This window comes from Aotus nancymaae, unplaced genomic scaffold (genome assembly GCF_030222135.1).
Source record: "Aotus nancymaae isolate 86718 unplaced genomic scaffold, 86718_ANA_hifiasm-v0.15.2.pri h1tg000007l, whole genome shotgun sequence".
NCBI classification, from domain to species: Eukaryota; Metazoa; Chordata; class Mammalia; order Primates; family Aotidae; genus Aotus; species Aotus nancymaae.
Genome location: NW_026988418.1, coordinates 63,622,214 through 63,642,084, shown reverse-complemented (window position 1 = coordinate 63,642,084; position 19,871 = coordinate 63,622,214). Strand labels below are relative to the sequence as shown.

Here is a 19,871-nt window from a genome sequence, read left to right as displayed (position 1 = left end):
CCTCTTCTCTCCTAGAAGATTATACCTATGCTTTAAAAAAGATCTGTTTCTGTTTTGTTTTGCACAACATTTCAAGAGTTTGTTTTAGCTCTTAAAGTACATAGTTGGTGGGAAGAGGAGCTAGTCTCTTTACCTGAAAAACAATCAAAATATTATGTCTCTCTCAGCTTCTGATATTTGCACTCCTGAGTCTCCTTAATCTCTTTGATTTCTCTTGGAGGAATTTGATTAAGAGATGATGTGGGCCTTATTAACACACTGTGGAAATGGGGCTAAAAAGAATTTACAATTTAAAGAATTATTTAGGAAACAAAATATGGAGAACTAGCTCAACTGTTGATTATATATGGGGAGTAGAGTCAAGTATGGCTTATAGGTTTCTAGCTTGTAGGAAATGCAGGGGAAATTGTAGGAAATGCAGGGGAAATATACAGGGCAGGTAGAAGGGTTGACCTTAAATGTGAGGAGAGACAACTTCATCCTTTGAATGGGACTTTAGGAAAAAAGATGATAGTAACTGGATTTAAGTTTATCAAGAAGGGAGGTAATGAGAGAGGAAGTAGAGAAGAGATTGGTAAAAACTATTGATGTGTAGTATTGAGGGTCCAGGTGAGATTTCAGACCAGGAATTTGAAATAGTGACATCAGTTATATAATAATATTTTCTCCAGCAATGAAGAGAAAATTTAAGATTCACTAACACTTGATGCTAAACTGGCTAATTGGGGGTGAAACAACAGGAATACATGGAATAGAGGAGTATGAGCAAAGACTAACTGAGACAAAGAAGGTAGTATATAACTTAGCCCCTGCTCTGTGCTGGACACATAAATAAGTTTTGTAGATACTGCTTTATTTACTCAAATTACTCTGTGAGCCAGGCACTGTTATCCCCATGATGAAACAGGCACAGAGAAATTAAGACACTTGACTAGGATTACAGAGTTAGTAAGTGGCAGAACTGGGCTTTAAAACCAGGAAGCTAGGTTCCAAAGTCTATGTTCTTAACTACTAAGCTATACTGTTGATCACCCTTGGAGTCCAGGGTTAGGAGAAAAGGAAGGGAAGTCATAAGCTGGGAGAAGATGAAGGGTTCAGGGCTCAAAGTTGATGCTTCAGTGAGGTGGAAAACCTGTGCTGTGGGGTTTTCCTCAGATTATACATACGTGCACACCTGTTTATATCAGGTTAGGTGCTGAAAAAAAGGTAATTAATTTAGACATTTACCAGTTGTTTGAAGAGCATTTTTCATGGGTCATATTTGCACTGCACAATTCTTTTTACTCCATTTTTGTGTAATAGAGGGCAGTAAGAAATTCTTGTACACATAAACCTCTTTTCCTTTTGTACCCTCTACCATAGTCATATTTTGATAGAACCCTTAGTAAATGACCAGGTTGTTTTCTACACTTTTTTTTCTCTTTCACACAACATAACATCATGGATTTGGCAAGCTTTTAAAAATGTTAGTGTTTTTGTATCCACTAGTATACCTCTGCCCATTTAATAGGAGATCACTGCCAATTAGAGCTAGTGATGTTTTGTTTTAATTTGGAGAGACCGCATGTCTCTGTCTTTAAATTCTCTGTCACTTTTCCTTTTTGTAAAAAAAAAAAAAAAAATTGATGCCCAAATTATAAATAAATTTTAGCAAATGCAGACTAAAGGAATAAAAAATTAAGGTGTCCATTGGAGTGGAATACCTTCTCAATACAGAACTAGTTGATTTGTTTTTTTCCTGTTTGGCTTTTTCCAAGTTTTTGTTACCCAAGATAACATTAATCAAACTAGCACTTTGAGAAATGGAGTTAAAATATTTTTTCTTGTTAAATTTCGGTAACTGGTCATATTTTCCTTTGTTTCTCACTGTCTCATACCATTTGATCAGGGGTCTCCAACCACCAGAACACAGACTAGTTATTAATGGTCCATGACCTATTAGGAACCAGGCTGCACAGCAGGAGGTAAGCAGTGTTGAGTATTAACTGCCTGAGCCTCGCCTCTTGTCAGATCACCAGTGGCATTAGATTCTCATAGGAGTGCGAACCCTATTGTGAATTGTACATGCACATAATCTAGGTTGCACACTTCTTATGAGAATCTAATGCCTGTCTCCCATCACCCCCAGATGGGACTGTCTAGTTGCAGGAAAACAAGCTCAGGGCTACCACTGATTCTACATTATGATGAGTTGTATAATTATTTCATTATATATCACAATGTAATGATAATAGAAATAAAATGCACAATAAATGTAATGCTTTTGGATCATCCTGAAACCATCTCCCACACCCAGTCTAGTCTTGTGGAAATACTGTCTTCCATGAAACTGGTTCCTGGTGCCAAAATGTTTGGGGACCACTGCCTTAAATTATATAGATAAACATAATAGATATTTGTGGTTATATCAGGGACTATTATAATATTTTTTCTGTATTAATCTAGATATTGAGCTAAAGCTCAACATGCTTTATAGATTGATATGGTTGATTTTTCAGTTATTCGCTTCTTGCCGCTGTAAAGTTTGTTAGAATCAGGGCTCTAGATCTTTTTTTTTTCCTTCTTTTAAATTAAGAGATGAGGTGTTGCTCTGTTGCCCAGGCTGGTCACCAACACCTAACCCCTTCTCACCTTAGCCTCTCAAAGTTGTTGGATTACTGACATGAGCCAGTGTACCTGGCCAGAGATCTAGATCTAATACATGTTAAGATCATAGCTTTTAGAAAGTTTAGTCATAGGTGTTTAATTGTAGTTTCTTCCTTTGAACCACATACTTCAAGATGTTTAGTAATACTTTTAAGGTCTGTGTTCAGGTGGTTTTGGTTTGACTATAAATATCTTTTTCTGTTTAACATCTATTAGTTCAAATCTAGATCACAAGCTGTCTGTATTCTTGTAGAGAATTTTATTTTATTTTTAAATTTTGTTTATTTATTTAGGAGACAGAGTCTTGCTCTGTTGCCCAGGCTGCAATGCAGTGGCACAATCTTGGCTCACTGAAGCCTCCGCCTTCCAGGTTCAAACTATATATATATATATAGACATCCAATGACTTCTGAACTTTTTATTGGCCTTCTGCTCCCCAAAGAGTATCCTGCTTCTGCTGGCTTAATGTCTCAGAACTTTGGTGTCATTGGTCTCAGAGATCACTTTGCCATCCACTATCCAGCGGGTGATGGTCTTTTGGATGGTTTAGATGGAGTTGCTGCTGTCCAGGGCATCGCTAAGATTAAAGTCCTCACCATCTTCCAGCAGGCGGCGGTAGGTGGCGATCTCAGCCTCCAGCTTGACCCTGATGTTCAACAGGACCTTGTACCGCTTGGCCTGGCACTGCTTCTCTGCCCAGATCTGTGGCAGTTCTGGCTCCAGGTGCAGCAGGATCGCATTGAGCTGCTCCATCTGCAGCGAGTAGCGGGCCTCCACCTCCCTCAGGCTGTTCTGTAAGCTGGCCTTCAGATTTCTTATTGAGTCCAGGTCGATCTTTAAGGACTGCACTGTACGTCTCAGCTTTGTGAGCATCATCTCAGCAGCTCCAACCTCAGCAGACTGCATGGCAACCACTATCGTGTCCTCTTCAGTCTGCTGAGGCCAGTACTTGTCTAGCTCCTGTCAGTTCTTCCAAGCCAGCTCATTGTATTAGGCCTGGATGTCTGGCCATGATCTTGGAGAGGTCCTGAGATTTGGGAGCATCTACCTCCACAGTCAACCCAGAGCTGGTACTTGGGGCTTGTAGGCTTTTTACTACCCCTTTGTGCTTCTTCTGCATGAAGAACAGCTCCTCCTTGAGAGCATCGATCTCTGTCTCCAGCTGCAGCCAAATGACATTGGTGTCATCAGTGACCTTTCAGAATCCATGGATGTCACTCTTCATAGACTGGAACATGACCAGCTCTGTTGCATACTTGACTCTAAAGTCATCAGCAGCAAGACGGGCATTGTCAATTTGCAGAGTGATGCAGGCATTGTCCACAGTATTTATGAATATCTGATCCCTCAGGTCCTTGATGGTCTTGAAGTAATGACCCCAGTTTCTGAGCTGGGTTCCCTTCTTCTTTAGGTACTCCCAGATTTTGCTCTCCAGGATCCAAACTCTGTCGAGGTAGGGGGCCAGGAGGTTCTTCAGGCCTTGCATGGTATCCTTCTTGTTCTGGATGCTTCCCATTCCTGCCAGACCCCCGGCCATCCCCTCAGCCAGGCCCCCAGAACTATCCTGGAAGCTGGTGGTGTGGGACACGGAGGTCTGGGAACCAGAGCCCTCAGTGCCTGCTTAGATGCTGGCCATGCTGCTGACTAGCCGGGCGCCATAACTGGGCACATGGACAGAGATCAGGGACTGGTAATTGGTGGGTAAGGTGGAGCGAGAGGTGAAGCTCATGCTGTCTGGAGAGGAGAGCGAGAGGATGGGACTCAGGCTTTGCTGACAGCCAGAATATCTTATTATCATTGCTTAATATCCCTTTCTTCTTTTGCTGTTGATAATCAAAACTTTATTACTGATTCTGACTTGATTTTTGAGGTTTTGTTCCCATAGAATTTTTAGTAGACAGGTTAGTATTTAAAGGAATATTTAATATATTGTTTCTTTCAGCTAGAATAAGCTAAAGGTGCAAAAGAATGAATGTTGTCTTAGGTTCCTAAGACCTAGGAAGCCGGTCTGAATGCTTTTAAGCAGTTGGTTAACCTTTAGGCCATTCAGAATGTGAGAACAGTTTGGGCTGATTTTCATTCCTCTGTTAGGCTTAAAAAAGAATCACCACACTGTTCATTGATGTTATTAAGACTGTTAGGAAAAATGTTTGTTTTAACTATGAAGACCCAGAGAACTCTTGTTTATACTTTTATAGTGAAAATGTGGTTTTGATTTAAAATCCTTCTAACAATATATATGAGAAATATTTGTAGGGTGCTTTTTTTTTTTTTTAACATACTTTTACAAAGTTTGTCTCATTTGATCTTCTTCACAGTTCTGTGAAAAAGGTAGGACAGATAGTGTTACTCCTCCTTTTAAAGATAAGAAGTTTGGGCTTCAAAGAAAGTCAGTGACTTGCCCTGAGATAAATAGCTAGTTATGTCTGCTATCTTTTACATTAGTTTTCATTCTCCTATATCAAAGAGTTTCTATGCAGAAAGACTTCTATATGATTTACTTATAATTTCTAAAATGTAAAATTCAAATTGTTTAAATTTCTGGCTTTTCTGCATTTACCAGAAATGTATGCCATTTTAAAAAATAGGCAATTAAAAAAATATGGAATGCCTCGTGAATTTGTGTGTCATCCTTGCCCAGGGGCCATGTTAATCTTCCCTGTATCATTCCATTTTCAGTATTGCTGCCGAAGTAATCACGGCTTAATCTTTTTTAGAGCAGTTTTAGGTTTACAATAAAATTTAGCAGATTTCTAATATATCTTCTGCCCCCTCACATACATAATCTCCTCCATTATCAACAATTCCCTTACCAAATGGGTGCATATGTTACAGCTGATGAACGTACATGGACAGACACATCCTTATCACGCAGAGTCCATAGTTAACCTCAGAGTTCACTTTTGGTGTTGTGTATTCTATGGGTTTGGACAAATGTAAAATGTATGTCCACCTTGTAGTTTCATACAGATAGTTTTGCTGCCCTAAAAGTCTTCTGTGTTCCTGTCTTTTTTTTGTTTGCTGTTTTGGCTACTTATAAAGTAAGAGGGATAGACAGCAATTTCTTCCACATTGTATTACTGTAATTTTAATCTTGTTTGTAGTTTTGGGATTTAGAAGTACTTAATTCAGAAGGCTATCTTTAAGTTAATTGATTATAATTTTGCCTCTAAGGGCATTATGAAAGAGTCTTTCTCTGATTCTTAACAAAATTTTTAGTCAAGTTGCCCAGTTTCAAAAAAGAAAAATGACTTTGTACTTTTAATAATCACTTAAAAAACGAATACGCTATATATTGCATAATGCCTGTGGGGAGATAAAAGTGTGTGTGTGTGTGTGTGTGTGTGTGTGTGTGTATGTATTTGAGACAGAGTCTCGCTCTGTTGCCCAGACTCTAGTGCAGTGGCGTGATCTTGGCTTGCTGCCACCTCCGTCTCCCAGGTTCAAGTGATTCTTATGCCTTAGCCTCCTGAGTAGCTGGGATTACAGGCGTGTGCCACCATGCCTGGCTAATTTTTGTATTTTTAGTAGAGACAGCATTTTGCCACGTTGGCCAGGCTGGTCTTGAACTCTTGACCTCAAGAGATCTGCCTGCCTTGGCCTCCCAAAGTGCTAGGATTACAGGCATGAGCCATGACTCCCAGCCCCTCAAAGATATATATTTTTAAATTGACTTCTTTTTGCAAAAAGCTTAGTTCAAGTATTTTTATTTCTATTTCTTTTTTGAGATGGAGTTTTGCTCTGTCACCCAGGCTGAAATGTAGTGCCGCAATCTCAGCTCACTGGAACGTCTGCCTCCCAGGTTCAAGCAATTCTTCTGTCTCAGCCTCCCAAGTAGGTGGGACGACTACAACTACAAGTGTGTGCCACCATGCTTGGCTGATGTTTGTATTTTCAGTAGAGACCGGGTTTTGCCATATTGACCAGGGTGGTCTCGAACTCCTGACCTCAGGTGGTCCACCTGCTTCAGCTCCCAAAGTGCTGGGATCACAGGCGTGAGCCACTGTGCCTGACCCAGTTCAAGTATATTCAGACCCTCTGTTCTTGTATTCATAGACCCTGTATAAATCTCTATGTGGAAATACAAAATAATCCTTACCTTGCTTTTGGCACAGTTGATGTTGATAGCAAAGGCAAGGCTAATTATGAAATTATTAGAGGAGTTTCACCAAACTTTGGTCCAAGACCTGTTTTGTATGGCCCTCAAGCTAAGAATGACTTTTACTTTTTAAAGAGCTGTTTTAAAAAAATAAGAAATAAACAAAGAATAATATGTGACATAGGCCACATGTGGCTCACAAAGCATAAAACATTTACTATCTAGCTCTTCACAGATAAAGTTTGCTGACTGTGTGTTATGTATCGGAAAATAAAATGTAAACAGAGACCTTAGGGAAATGCAAATCAAAACCACAACGAGATATGACTTCATACCCCTAGGATGGCTGTGATTTAGGGATAAAAAAGGACAATGACAAGTGTTGGCCAGGATGTAGAGAGATTGGAGCTCTCATACATTGCAGATGAGAATGTAAAATGGCACAGCTACTGTGGAAAAGAGTTTGGCAGTTCCTGAGAAAGTTAAACATATGCTAAAGAGATGCAAAGAAAAATTTAAAAATAAATAAGTAAAAGAAAAACAGAGCTATCATATGACCCAGCAGTTTTGCTCCTAGGTATATACCCAAGAGAACTGGAAACGTGTATGCTAAAACTTGTACAAGACTGTTCATTATGATAAACAAAAAGTGGAAAAATTCAAATGTCCATCAACTGATAAACAAAATGTGATATAGCCATAGGATAGAATATTATTCACCCATAAAAAGAATGAAATACTGACACACATTTCAACATTGATGAACCTTGGAAACATGCTAAGCACAAAAACCAGACACAAAAGGCCAAATGTTGTATGATTCTATCTATGTAAAATGTATAGAAAAAACAAATCTTTAGAGATAGTAGGTAGATTAGTGGTTGCCAGAGGCTGTGGGGAGGTCAAATGGGGAGTGACTGTTCATGGATATGGTTTTTTTTAGGGTGATGAAAATATTCAGGAATTAGATAGTGATGGTGGTTATAACAGCCTTGTGAATGTAATTTTTAAAACCACTGAATTGTATACTTAAAATGGTGGATTTTACAGTATATGAATTATATCTCAACAAAAGAAAATGTAACCAGAGATTAAGTAGTATAAAAGAGGTAATGAGAAGTCAGAGAGAAAAAAGAAGACTGTGGGCATTAATTAGTAGATACGACTCTGAAGTTGGGATTTGAAATGCACCTCAAAAGGCATGTAGGATTTGGATAGATAAAGCAAGTGGGTAAGGTATTACTTAGGAAGGGGTATAAACTAAGATATTGTTTGACAGAAGAGAAGTGGCAAGATGTAAGAGGAAGAAAAGACAAGGCGAGTCTCTTGTTTTCATGGGGCTTCTAAAGTGGCATATTAACTGATCTGGCCTGCTAAGGATAACGCTCTGCACAATTATTTTCATGGGATAAATTTTATATCCTTCTAGTCTCGGGCAAGAATTTTTTATTCCAGCCAGAGAGCAAGAGCCTAAAGACTCCCTGCCATGGTATTTTTAACAGGTTACTGTAAGGATTTTATTTCACTGCATATGCTTTGTGGAATTTGCGGCCATCTTTTTTTTAAACCTATTTTAAATCATACAAAGTGTCTATCAGGTTTTGTTATTTAAAACAACCCTCCCCCCTTAATACTGCTCCTTATACTTACCATTTCACACTTTATAAAGTTCTCTCATGTATACTGTTTTATTTAATCCTTCCACCACACCTGAGTTAGGTGGTATCATTCCCATTTTAAAGATGAAAGAGGCCATATAATGGGAGCCAGGATGGGAGCACTGGAGGCAGAATGCCTAGGTTCAAATTCTTGTTCTGCCATTTACTAGTTGTTTTGTAAGTTTTGAGTTATTGAACTTCTGTAGGTCATATGTTTTCTCTTGTCTGAAGTGGTGATTATAATTAATATCTTAGAGTTGTTTTAAATAAGTTGACTAAAAGTAAAATTGTTAGAAACATGCTTGCACATAGTATGCACTTCGTAAATGTTAAAGTGTTATTTATAGATCATGAGAATTGAGTAAGGTTAAGAAGTCCAGAGCCTTCCAGTTGGTAAGTGTTAGAGCCAGTGATTAAATGTAGGTAATCTGAATCTAAGTCCTACTTGCTAATTTATCTAGTTGCCTTTACCATATTTTGTTATATGTTTATTTACTTATTGGACATAAAATTATTAACCTTCTAAACTTTAATTTAAATGGAGACTGGCTGAGTGCAGTGGCTCACACCTATAATCCTAGGACTTTGGAGGCTGAGGTGGGAGGGAATTGCTTCAGGTCAGGAGTTCAAGCCTGCATTAAGTTATGATTGTGCACACCAGCAGTGACAGAGCGAGATTCTGTCTGAAAAACTAAATGTGGGTCAGACCCTAGACCAGGTAGTTATAGCAAAAGAGAGTTGCTAAATTCCTCACAACAGAATTTCCATTCTTACACCCAGTCTTTGCTTTAATCCATTGGTGCCCAATCCTTAGCAGTTATAAACCAAACTTATGAGCTATGAGGGGGAAAAATGACAGTGGAGAACATAGATTTAATGCAAAATAACTGAAAAAAATTGCAAAAAAACAAAATAAAGAAAAAATAAATTAACAAAAATTAACTTGATGGTGATAAAAAACAGCTAAAAGCAAATAACATCTGAGGGAAGACCTGAGATAATCAAAAAAGTGGTTATTCTTTTTTTTATTATTTTTATTTTTATTTTTTAAAAGATGGGGTTTCACCATGATGACCAGGCTGGTCTCGGACTCCTGACCTCAGGTGATCCACCCACCTCGGCCTCCCAAAGTGCTAGGATTACAGGTATGAGCCATCGCACCCGGCCAAAAAGTGGTTATTCTTAATAAATAGAACAGACCGCTTGATAGGAACAAATTTTTTTTAAAGATAAGTAAAAAAAGGCATTCACAAAAGAAAAAAGCATATGACTGATAAATATTTGAAAACTTTAACCTCACTAGTTAATCAGAGAAACTTACAGTAATAAAATTTTGATAATACAATTAACAAAATAAGAACATTTATGTTGAAACTCTGTACTATTAGGGATATGGTGAAATGGGACCAACAAATTCCTGATTGGAATGTCAATTGATAAAACCACTAATCTCCATGAAGAACCTTAAAAATGTTCCTAGTCTTCGATTGAGTAAGTAATGTTTCATGTGAGAATATAACCCAAAGAAAAAATGACAACTGGATTATATAAGTAAAGTGTATTATATAAGTAAAGATTCCTTGCAGCATTGTCTATAATAATATATAAATAAGCATTATCTATAATAATATAAAACACTTGGACATACCCAGCAAGAAGGACAGTTAAATTACTGTACATTTATTGTAATATCTATTAAATAGTTATGAAAAGCTTCAGTGACCTTGAAGAAAGATGAAGTAATATTGGCGGTGGGGGCGGGGGCAGGGAATAAAAAAGATTCAAAATTGCAACACTTTAACCTCTAATGTCAAGCAGTAAACCTAGTCTTGAGAACAGTTCGTTCTGGATAAATACTTACTGAGTTGCTCTTAAATGTTTGATTTACTGAGTACCTTCTATAAAAATAAATAAGGCAAAACCCCTTTTGAAACCGCATTCCCCTTTCCCTTGTAGTAGTGACCACCCAATTTTTCTATTCTTCCTTTAAGCAGATGCCTCAAAAAAATTGTCTGGTGCTGCTACCTCCCAATTTCTTCCCTCCCAGTCTTTCCTGAACCCAATCATGTTTTTGTCCTGGGTTACTGCACTGAAATTGGTTTATCAAGTCTCCAGTGACCTCCAGTGGTCAAGTTCTCAGTCTCAGCTTACTTTACATGTCAGCATTTGACAGTTGATCAGTTCCTCCTCTTTGAAATATTTTATTCTCTTTATTACAAGAAACTATATACATGGTTCCCCCCACCCGCCACCCCACCTCACTAGTTGCTCTTTGTTGACCTGCTTTGATGACTCCTCTGCTCTGATTTTTTTTTTTTTTAGTTAATATGGAGAATTGCATTGTATTTTTTTATATTGTGGTAAAATACACATAACTTACAGTAATTATTTTTAAGTATACAATTCAGTAAAATTAAGTCCATTCACACTGTTATGCAGACTTTACCACCATCCATTTCCAGAACTCTTTATTTCATGTAACTGAAACTTGATCCCGTTAAACAATAATTCCCCATTCCCCTTTCTCAGTCCCCAACAACCACCATTCTATTTTCTGTCTCTGAATTTTTGACTAAGAGAGATACTTCATAGTAAGTAGATTAGGGATACCTGTATGTCAAAATTGAAAACTTCTGTGCATCAAATAACACATCAACAAGGTTGAGCATCCCTAATCCCAAAATTCAAAATGCTCCACACTCCGTAACTTTTGAGTGCTGACATGACACCAGAAGTGGAACGTTCTATTTCTTAACTCATGTAGTTTTCAGTCAAAATAGTAGTCAGAACTTCGTTTCATGCACACAATTATTAAACATACTATATAAAATTAATTTCAGGCTATGTGTATGAAGTATATATAAAACATAAAAGAATTTTGTGTTTAGACTTGGGTGCCATTCCCAATATAACTCATTATATATATGCAGATATTCCAAAATCTGAAAATATTTGAAATCTGAAGCACTTCTGTCCCCAAAGGGGCACTCAACCTGTAGTCCAATTTATCTATTTTTTCTTTTCTGCCTATGCTTTTGGTGTTTGTCCAAGCAATCATTGCCAAATCCATTGTCATGTATCTTTCCTCCTATGTTTTCTTCCAAGAATTTTATGGTTTTGCTGTCTCACATTTAATCTTTGATTCATTTTGAGTTAATTTTTGTATGTGGTGTAGGGTAAGGGCCCAACTCTTCATTCTTTTACATGTGGATATCCAGCTTTCCTAGCACCATTTATTGAAAAGACCATCTTTCTGAATTGAATGGTCTTGGCCTCATTGTCAAAATCATTTGACCATATATGTGAGGGATTTATTTCTGGGCTCTCTCTTTTACAAATTTTAATATGTTGTATTTTCATTTTCATTCTGTTCAAAATACCAATATCCATTTTGATTTCTTTCTAAATATTCGGGGATTTTCTTGATCTTCCTGCTGCTGGTTTCTAATTTAATTCCATAGTAGTCAGAAAACATACTTTGTATGATTTAAATTTGTTCAAATTTATTGAGACTTACTTTGTAATTTAGAGTATGATCTGCCGGGTGCGGTGGCGTGTGCCTGTAGTCCCAGCTACTCAGGAGGCTGAGGCTGGAGGATCTCTTGAGTTCAGGAGTTCTGGGCTGTAGTGCACTATGCCGATTGGGTGTCCACACTAAGTTCGGCATCAATATGGTGACCTCCCGGGAGCGGGGGACCACCAGGTTGCCTGAGGAGGGGTGAACCAGCCCAGGTCGGAAACGGAGCAGGTCAAAACTCCCGTGCTGATCAGTAGTGGGATCGCGCCTGTGAGTAGCCACTGCACTCCAGCCTGGGCAACATAGCGAGACCCCATCTCTTAAAAAAAAAAAAAATAGAATATGGTCTATCTTGGCCAATGTTTTGTGTGCACTTGAAAATAATGTATATTCTTTTGTTGAGTAAAGTATAATCATGCATCACTTAACAGGGATATGTTTGGAGAAACATATCAGACGATTTGCTAAATTAGTCCCTAAGTAGTTTATTTCTTTTTAGATACTTTTGTAAATGATTTTTAAATTTTATTTTCCACATCTTTGCCAATATGTAGAAATACAGTCACACATCACTAACAGCACATCTCCTAGCTATGGTCACACACCAATGCAGACCAGCCTGGGCAACAGAGCCACACCTTCTCTCTAAAATGAGTAAATCAATAAAGTAAATAAAAAATAAATAAAGTAAATCAATCAATTAATTCAACCTGAGCTTATCGTAACTTTTTTACTTTATAAACTTTTTGACTTCTGTAATAACACTTAGCTTAAAACACATTGTTCATCTGTTCAGAAATATTTCCTTTCTTTATATTCTTATTCTGTGAAGTTTTTTCTATTTTTAAAATTTTTTACTTTTATTTAACTTTTAAAACTTTTTTGTTAAAAACTAAGACACAAACACACATATTCACCTAGGCCTACACTGGTTCAGGATCATTAAGATGTCACTAGGCCATAGGAATTTTTCAGCTCCATTATAATCCTGTGGGACCGCCATCACATATATGGTCCGTCATTGACCAAAACAGTGTTACGTGGTACTTGGCTGTATTCTGTAAATGTCAGTTAGATCCAATTGATTGATGGTGTTGTTTAGTTCAGCTACAGTCTTACTGATTTTCTGCCTGCTGGATCTGTCAGTTACGGACAGGGGTGTTGAGGGCTCCAGCTATAATAATGGATTCATATGTTTCTTCTTGCAGTATCCTTTTTTGCCTCATGTATTTTGACACTGTTAGATGCATGCACATTAAGAACTGTTATGTCTTCTTGGAGAATCAATGCCTTTATCGTTACGTAATATTCTTCTTCATACCTGATAACTTCCCTTACTCTGAAGCCTGCTTTGTCTTAGAATAATATAGTTACTCTAACTTTCTTTTTATTAGTGTTAGCATGATATATTTTTCTTCATCTCTTTACTTGTAATCTGTGTACAGTAGTCCCCCCTTATCTATGGAGGATACATTTCAGGATTCTCTGTAGATGTCTGAAACAGTGGATAATATAGTACCAAACCTTATATATACTATGTTTTTTTCCTGTACATACCTACAATAAAGTTCAGTTTATAAATTGGTCACAGTAAGAGATTGACAACAATACCTAATAATAGAACAATTCTAATAATATACTTTAATAAAAGTTATGTGAATGTAATGTTTCTCTCAAAATATTATAGTATTTTTCAGATACCTGTTGACCATGGGTAACTGAAATTGCAAAAAGCAACACCATGGATGGGGGGAGTCTACAGTATTTATATTTAAACTGGGTTTCTTATAGACAATATAAAATTGGGTCTTGTTTTTTTAGTCCATCCTGACAGTCTCTTTTAATTGTTATTGGATTAATATATATCTACCATATTTGTTACTGTTTTCTATTCATTGCCCTCCCTTGTTCTGTTTCTTTGTCTTCTGATTTCAATTGAATGTTTTATGTTACTTCATTTTTCCTCCTCGCTTACTGTATTGATTATACTTCTTTTTACTTTTCTCTTCTAGTTGCGCTTGAATTTGCAGTATACATTTACAACCAATCCAAGCCTACTTTCATATAGCATAGCACTTCATGGGTAGTGGAAGTACCTTATAACAGAATATTCTCAATTACTTATACCTGTCCCTTATAACATTGCTGTCATTCATTTCACTTTTCCATAAGCTATAATCACCTAATAACTTGTTGCTGTTATTTAGAACAAACTGTTAGTTGTTTAGATCAATAAAGGATAAGAAAAGTAAATGTAAAGTTTCTGATATGAATAATTTTCCTTCTTTTTGAAGAACTTTTCACATTTCTTGCAAGGCATGTCTGCTGGTAACAAATTCAGTTTTTGTTTGTCTGAGAAAGTCTGCATTTCTCCTTCATTTGGAGGATAATTTCACTTGATACAGAATTGTAACTTGGTTGTTTTTTCTGAGAACACTTCAAATACTTCACTTCACTTCTTCTTGATTCCCTGGTTTCTAAATAGAAGTCTGATGCAATTCTTATCTCTGTTCTGCTATAGGTAAGATGTTTCTTCCCCCCTCTGGCTTCAGCATTTTCTCTTTCCCTAGATTTTATGCAGTCTGAATATACCTAAGTTTAGATGTTTTGGTATTTATCCTGAACTTCCTAGGTCTGTGGTTTGGTGTCTGTCCTCTGTTTATTTTTTAGCAGTCTTTTTTTCTCCCATCTCATCTCTTCGTTTGGCCCTGTCTTCAAAATGTAGGTGGAAGTTAACCAATTCTTACTACCTCCATTGCTACTTCTTTGGGCAACATTCCTATCTCAGGATTTCAGTTCCCTTCTAGTTCTTCCTAATTCTGTCCTTGACCTTGTCTTTCACAACCAGAGAGATCTTTTAAAAATTTCAGTGGAAACTTGACACCCTGTACTCAAAACTGTCCAGTGACTTCCCGTGCATACCAAGTAAAAGCTAAAGTTCTTCCCATGCCTGAAAGCCTGTATTTTGTTTAATCTCTTACCTTCCCTTCTACTAATGACTTCCTCATTGTCCTCCAGTTATAGTGCCCTACTTGTTCCTTATTGAAGTCACCAGGCATCTCAAGGCTTTTCTACTTCCCTCAGATGTCTGCCCAGCTCTGTTCTCTAACTGCCCATCATCTTTAGTTGTTTGCTCAAACATCACTCTTTTCTAGATTATAAACCTACATGCCATATAGACTGCGATCTCCCCTTTGCTGTATGTTCTCTGGAATACTTTACCAGCTGACTTGTCTCTGGCAGGAGAGTGCATGGCACATTGGGGAAGATGTAAGAAAGCCAGTTGGCTGGAGCATTGAGAATGAGAGGTAGTGCTGTTGTGAAATGAGGCCAGAATGGGAGTTAGGGACCCAACTATGCAGACCCTTGTAAGCCATGTTAACATCTTTGGTCTTTATCTTTAAGGGAAATGGGAAATCACTGAAGTATCTGAACTGGAGGGATTTGGAGGAGGTCTCTAAGTGATTAAATTTGCCATTTTACAAAGTTCATTTTAGCTTCATTTTGAATATATTGGCGGGGAAATGATTGGATGTAGGGAGATCAGATGAGAGGCTATTGTAGTGATCCAGGTGTAAGCTGATGGTAGCTTATTTAATCTGTTATGGTTGATGGCCATACAAAAAGAATGTTTGAAATTCCCTGATTCTCTGAAAAAATCCATTTATATACATCTGTGGCCAGCAGTTCACAACTCCTGATTGCCAGGTTAAGATTTCCAGTTTAGAGGATCTCCTTTTGGTTCCATGATGAGAAAATAGAATGGCTTTCCCAATGTAATTCTTCAGAATAAATCCTAGAAATTCTGTAAGTCAAATAGTTATGTATCTTTTTTGTGTATTTCTTAGCATTTGGCACAAAATCAGAGGTTCCTAATTCAGCTAATTATTATTTAATGGTCACTTCTAGATCCTGTTCACATTGATTCATCTCTCATGAAGGCAAGGCTTTAACTAATTTCCTTATTTTTCCCAACCTTCTCTCATCTCAAAAAATTAAGTTGATAAGGACTAAGATTGTTCCTCAATAGGATGTTGTCAAGACAAAGATGTCTATATGTCTGGTGTTATTTCTCTTCATAAAACTAATAGCCTCTGGGGACAAACATTTGTGTAGAACTGTAGCACTTATGAGAATAGGAAACTCGTAACACTCTGGCCATACTAAAAGAGATTTGAAGCTCTTATTTGAGTAAACAGATTTAATAAACAGGGATTCTAATTTCTAATAGTAGTTTTCTAATGTGGCAATGTTTTTATTAACTAAAACATTGATTCTCTCTTTTCACGTTAGTTTGGGGAGGAAAAAAGCATTAAGCTGCTGTACCTAAAATATGTTATTAAATACATTGTTTACTTACCAGAAACCAGTGAGTTATCTTAGTCCAGCTTTGTTCTGTAAATAAAGAAGTTGAATATTAATGAGGACAAATAACTTGTCCAGGTTCATACAACTTATAGATCCTGATTTTGGACCCAGATAGTTCTGCAAAAGGCTATGTGTGTGGCGGGGCGGGGGTGCGGTGTATGTGTTTTTTAGACAGAGTCTCGCTGGCGTGCAGTGGCGCCATCTTGGCTTACTGCAACCTCCAACTGTCTGGTTCAAGCAATTCTCCTGCCTCAGCCTCCCGAGTAGCTGGCATTACAGGCATGCCCAGCTATTGTTGTATTTTTAGTAGAGATGGGGTTTCACCATGTTGTCCAGGATGGTCTTGATCTCCTGACCTCGAGATCCTCCTGCCTTGGCCTCCCAAAGTGCTAGGATTATAGGCGTGAGCCACTGTGCCCAGCCAATGCTCTTTGTTTTTGATCAGAGGTTGTTAATTTGGGTTCCCTAGTCTCCAACTTTTCCCTCACTTCCCTCAGTGTGTATATGCTTTTCAAAGTACTGGATTTATGGGACTAAGGAATCTAATAAAGTTAAGAGTCAATACATTTGATTATACTGCCTCCTTATTTGGGGTTCCTAATCTGACAGTGCTTTCTGTTGTCTTACATTACCTTTTCAACATTCTTCTCAAAATACCAATAACACTCTAGTTACATTAATAAAGTAGTGATAGTACTATTTTTTTTTAAGTGGATAATTGCCAGGCACTCTCCTAAGTACCACATATGCATTATCTCATTTGGTGTTCACAGCAACACTGCTGAACTATGTATCTTTTAAAGAAAATAATGTATCCCTTACTTTAAGATTAGCCCTCTATCTAAAGGGTCTCACCAGATTTTAAAGATTGCTTGGATTAATTGAGTTACTGAATACAGAGGAAAAGGTCTTAGCATTAGTGTTAGACAGAATCTAGCTTTGAATCCAAACTCAGCTCTTTTTTTCTTTCATTCAGTAAATGTTTATTGAGCATCTGCTATTTCCTAAGTACTGTTCTGGGCACTAGAAATGGCATCTTTATCTGCATTTTGAAGGGAAGATAATGTCTGCCTTGAAGGTTGCTAAAGACTAAGGAAAAGGCACTTAAAAAAAAAGTTTGCTTCTTTGCCCTCCTAACTGATCTCCCTTCTCTAGTTTTTCATTCCTCTGTTGCAATCTACAGAGTACTCATAGCTTTTTTTCCTCTCTCTTCTTCAAACTCTTGCTCAAAAGCCTTAGGAGGCTTTTCTCTTCTGATGGGAAAGTTTCAAGTTCATAGGATGTCATAGAGGAACTTTTATAGCCTGCTATTTAAAACCATATATGGGCCAGGTACAGTGGCTCATGCCTGTAATCCCAGCACTTTGGGAGGCTGGGAAGGGTAGATCACCTGAGGTCAGGAGCTTAAGACCAGCCTGGCCAACATGGTAAAACCCTGTCTACAAAAAATACAAAAAAGTTAGCCAGGTGGCACACGCCTGTAGTCCCAGCTACTTGGGAGGCTGAGGAAGGAGAATTACTTGAACCCAGGAGGTGAAGGTTGCAGTAAGCCGAGATCATGCCACTGCACTCCAGCCTGGGGGACAAAGTGAGACTCCATCTCAAAAACAAAAACAAAAAACAAAACCACGTATGTACTAAGCCTTTCCTCTCTTAGCCTTTCACAGTAAATGCTGAGGCCACCTAGACTTTTTTTTTTTTAAATATAGTTTTTCCATTAGATCATCACAGATTTCCTTGAGTCTGTGCCTTTTTTCTGGAATTCCATGTCTATAATATTCTGTCTACCTACATCCCTTTCCTCTCCCAGAGCTTCAAGAAATACATAGAAAATACACAGTGAAAAATCTTTTTTCCCCCCATGTCCCGTCATTCCTCGGTTTCCTTCCCAAAGGTTTTCTGTGCATATACAAGTTTATGTACATGTATGAATACAGGCAGATTATCATGTTAGATTGTGAACCCTGAAACCAGGCTGCCTTAGTTTAAATCGTAGCTTTTCTTCCTAGATAAGTGACTTTGGGGATATTACTAGTATCTGCCTCGTAAGCTTATGAAGATTTCTTACAGCACTTTTGCACATGGTAAGCACTCAGTAAATGTTTACCATTATTATTGTTGTGTTGTTATTATATATTCAAAATATATTCAAAAGCATAATATATTCAAAAGAGAACAACATTTAAAATCTAGAGACATAGGTTTGAATACAGCTTCCTAATTACTTTATGCTTAAGTCATTTCATCCAAGTTAAGCTTTGTATGTTTCTTATCTTTATAATGGTGGTAATGACATATAGTTTTGGTTTTGATTACCTAAGGAAATAAAAAGGAAAGAGCATTGTAAGTGACAGAATACTATATAAAATTTAGTTGCTGTTGGTTACATGGTTTTACTTTCCCTTCAAGGAAAGATTATAACGTTATAGCTGGATAATAGCCTAAAAAACAAAGATATCAGAAACTTAGTTACAATTATGCATTTTTGCTTATAATTATTCCAAATTCATACTTTTTCATTAGCTTTGGGATGCTTTAGTTTGGGTCATATATAGTTTATGTGGCAGTGCTGTTAAGGGAATAAAGTTAGACTAAATACCTATATTTATGGAAATGTATCTGTCAAGATTCCAGAATTGATATACTTAGCTATCCTTGGCATAATTTAGTACACCTGGCCAAATGTATCTTTTAAGGAAAATAATGTATTTTGGTCAACCTAGAAAGTATTAGTCATGGCCTTAAAGTTTTTCTGCATGATTTACAAATGTTTTGTTTGCCTGCGATGATAACAGTTACTAAAGAATATTCACTTTACTTAAGTAGATGGTAATACATGTAAAAAGCAGTCTTTCATTTTCATTTCCCTTAGTCAAACATTTACTGGTGGTGCACTTTTTGATGATTTACTATGTTGCTAAAATAGGATACGCATTCACTGTTTTTTGACAGCTCATGGATCCAAGAGCACATGTAGTTCCCAGAGGCACAGAGTATAGGATATTTTTGGATACTGTGATATTCCCCTTTCTTCTCCTAATTAGAAGCATTCCCAGTATTAAACATTTAGGAGGAAAAGTTATAGTCAAAGGAGACCATCTCTCTCTTTTAAATCACTTTAATATGAAGAATATATTTTACTTTGGAGATTTAAACTGATTTAAAGTAACAATTTTGGTAATCTTTGGGTTTGTCTTGAAAGTATTTTCATTTCATTTGTTTCTAAAATATTTGTTTCCCTGAAGAGAGAAAATGGCTCAATCTGATGAGATAGTTATATGTAACCTTGATGACTGACAGTTTAAACTGAAATCAATAAAGGGAGAATATTTTGTAAATGCATTGAGACAAAGCATACAGGAAAGATACAATTTTGTATAGTCTTTTGTTGAAGTCTTCAAAACAGTACAAGTGTTATTTGAGATTGTCAACTCATTTGCCTCATAATATGAAAATTCATAGTAGGGTAAACAAAGCTATTTAAATTTGAGTTTCGCAAAAAATGTTTACTTTCCTAGTTATCTTTCAGAAAAACATGCAGAATGATGCCTCTCTTCTCAAATTCAGTATTTATACTAATACC

The 19,871-nt window shown here is 37.1% G+C and overlaps 1 protein-coding gene and 1 pseudogene across 6 annotated transcripts in view; one reads left to right on the top strand and one right to left on the bottom strand.

The window, feature by feature from the left end:
• The window catches only part of RAP1A (RAP1A, member of RAS oncogene family), an 85,611-nt gene that overhangs the window by 24,534 nt on the left and 41,206 nt on the right, over nucleotides 1-19,871 (top strand). Inside the window, exon 1 of one of the 6 annotated variants that reach the window (XM_012468150.2) lies at nucleotides 9,815-9,894. The exons of the other annotated variants lie outside the window; for them this stretch is intronic. The gene's annotated coding sequence lies outside the window, so the exon portion shown is untranslated. Of the gene's footprint in view, nucleotides 1-9,814; nucleotides 9,895-19,871 lie in introns of those variants that run through there. 6 annotated transcript variants of the gene reach the window in all.
• On the bottom strand, nucleotides 5,243-5,342 carry LOC135273466 (U6 spliceosomal RNA; annotated as a pseudogene).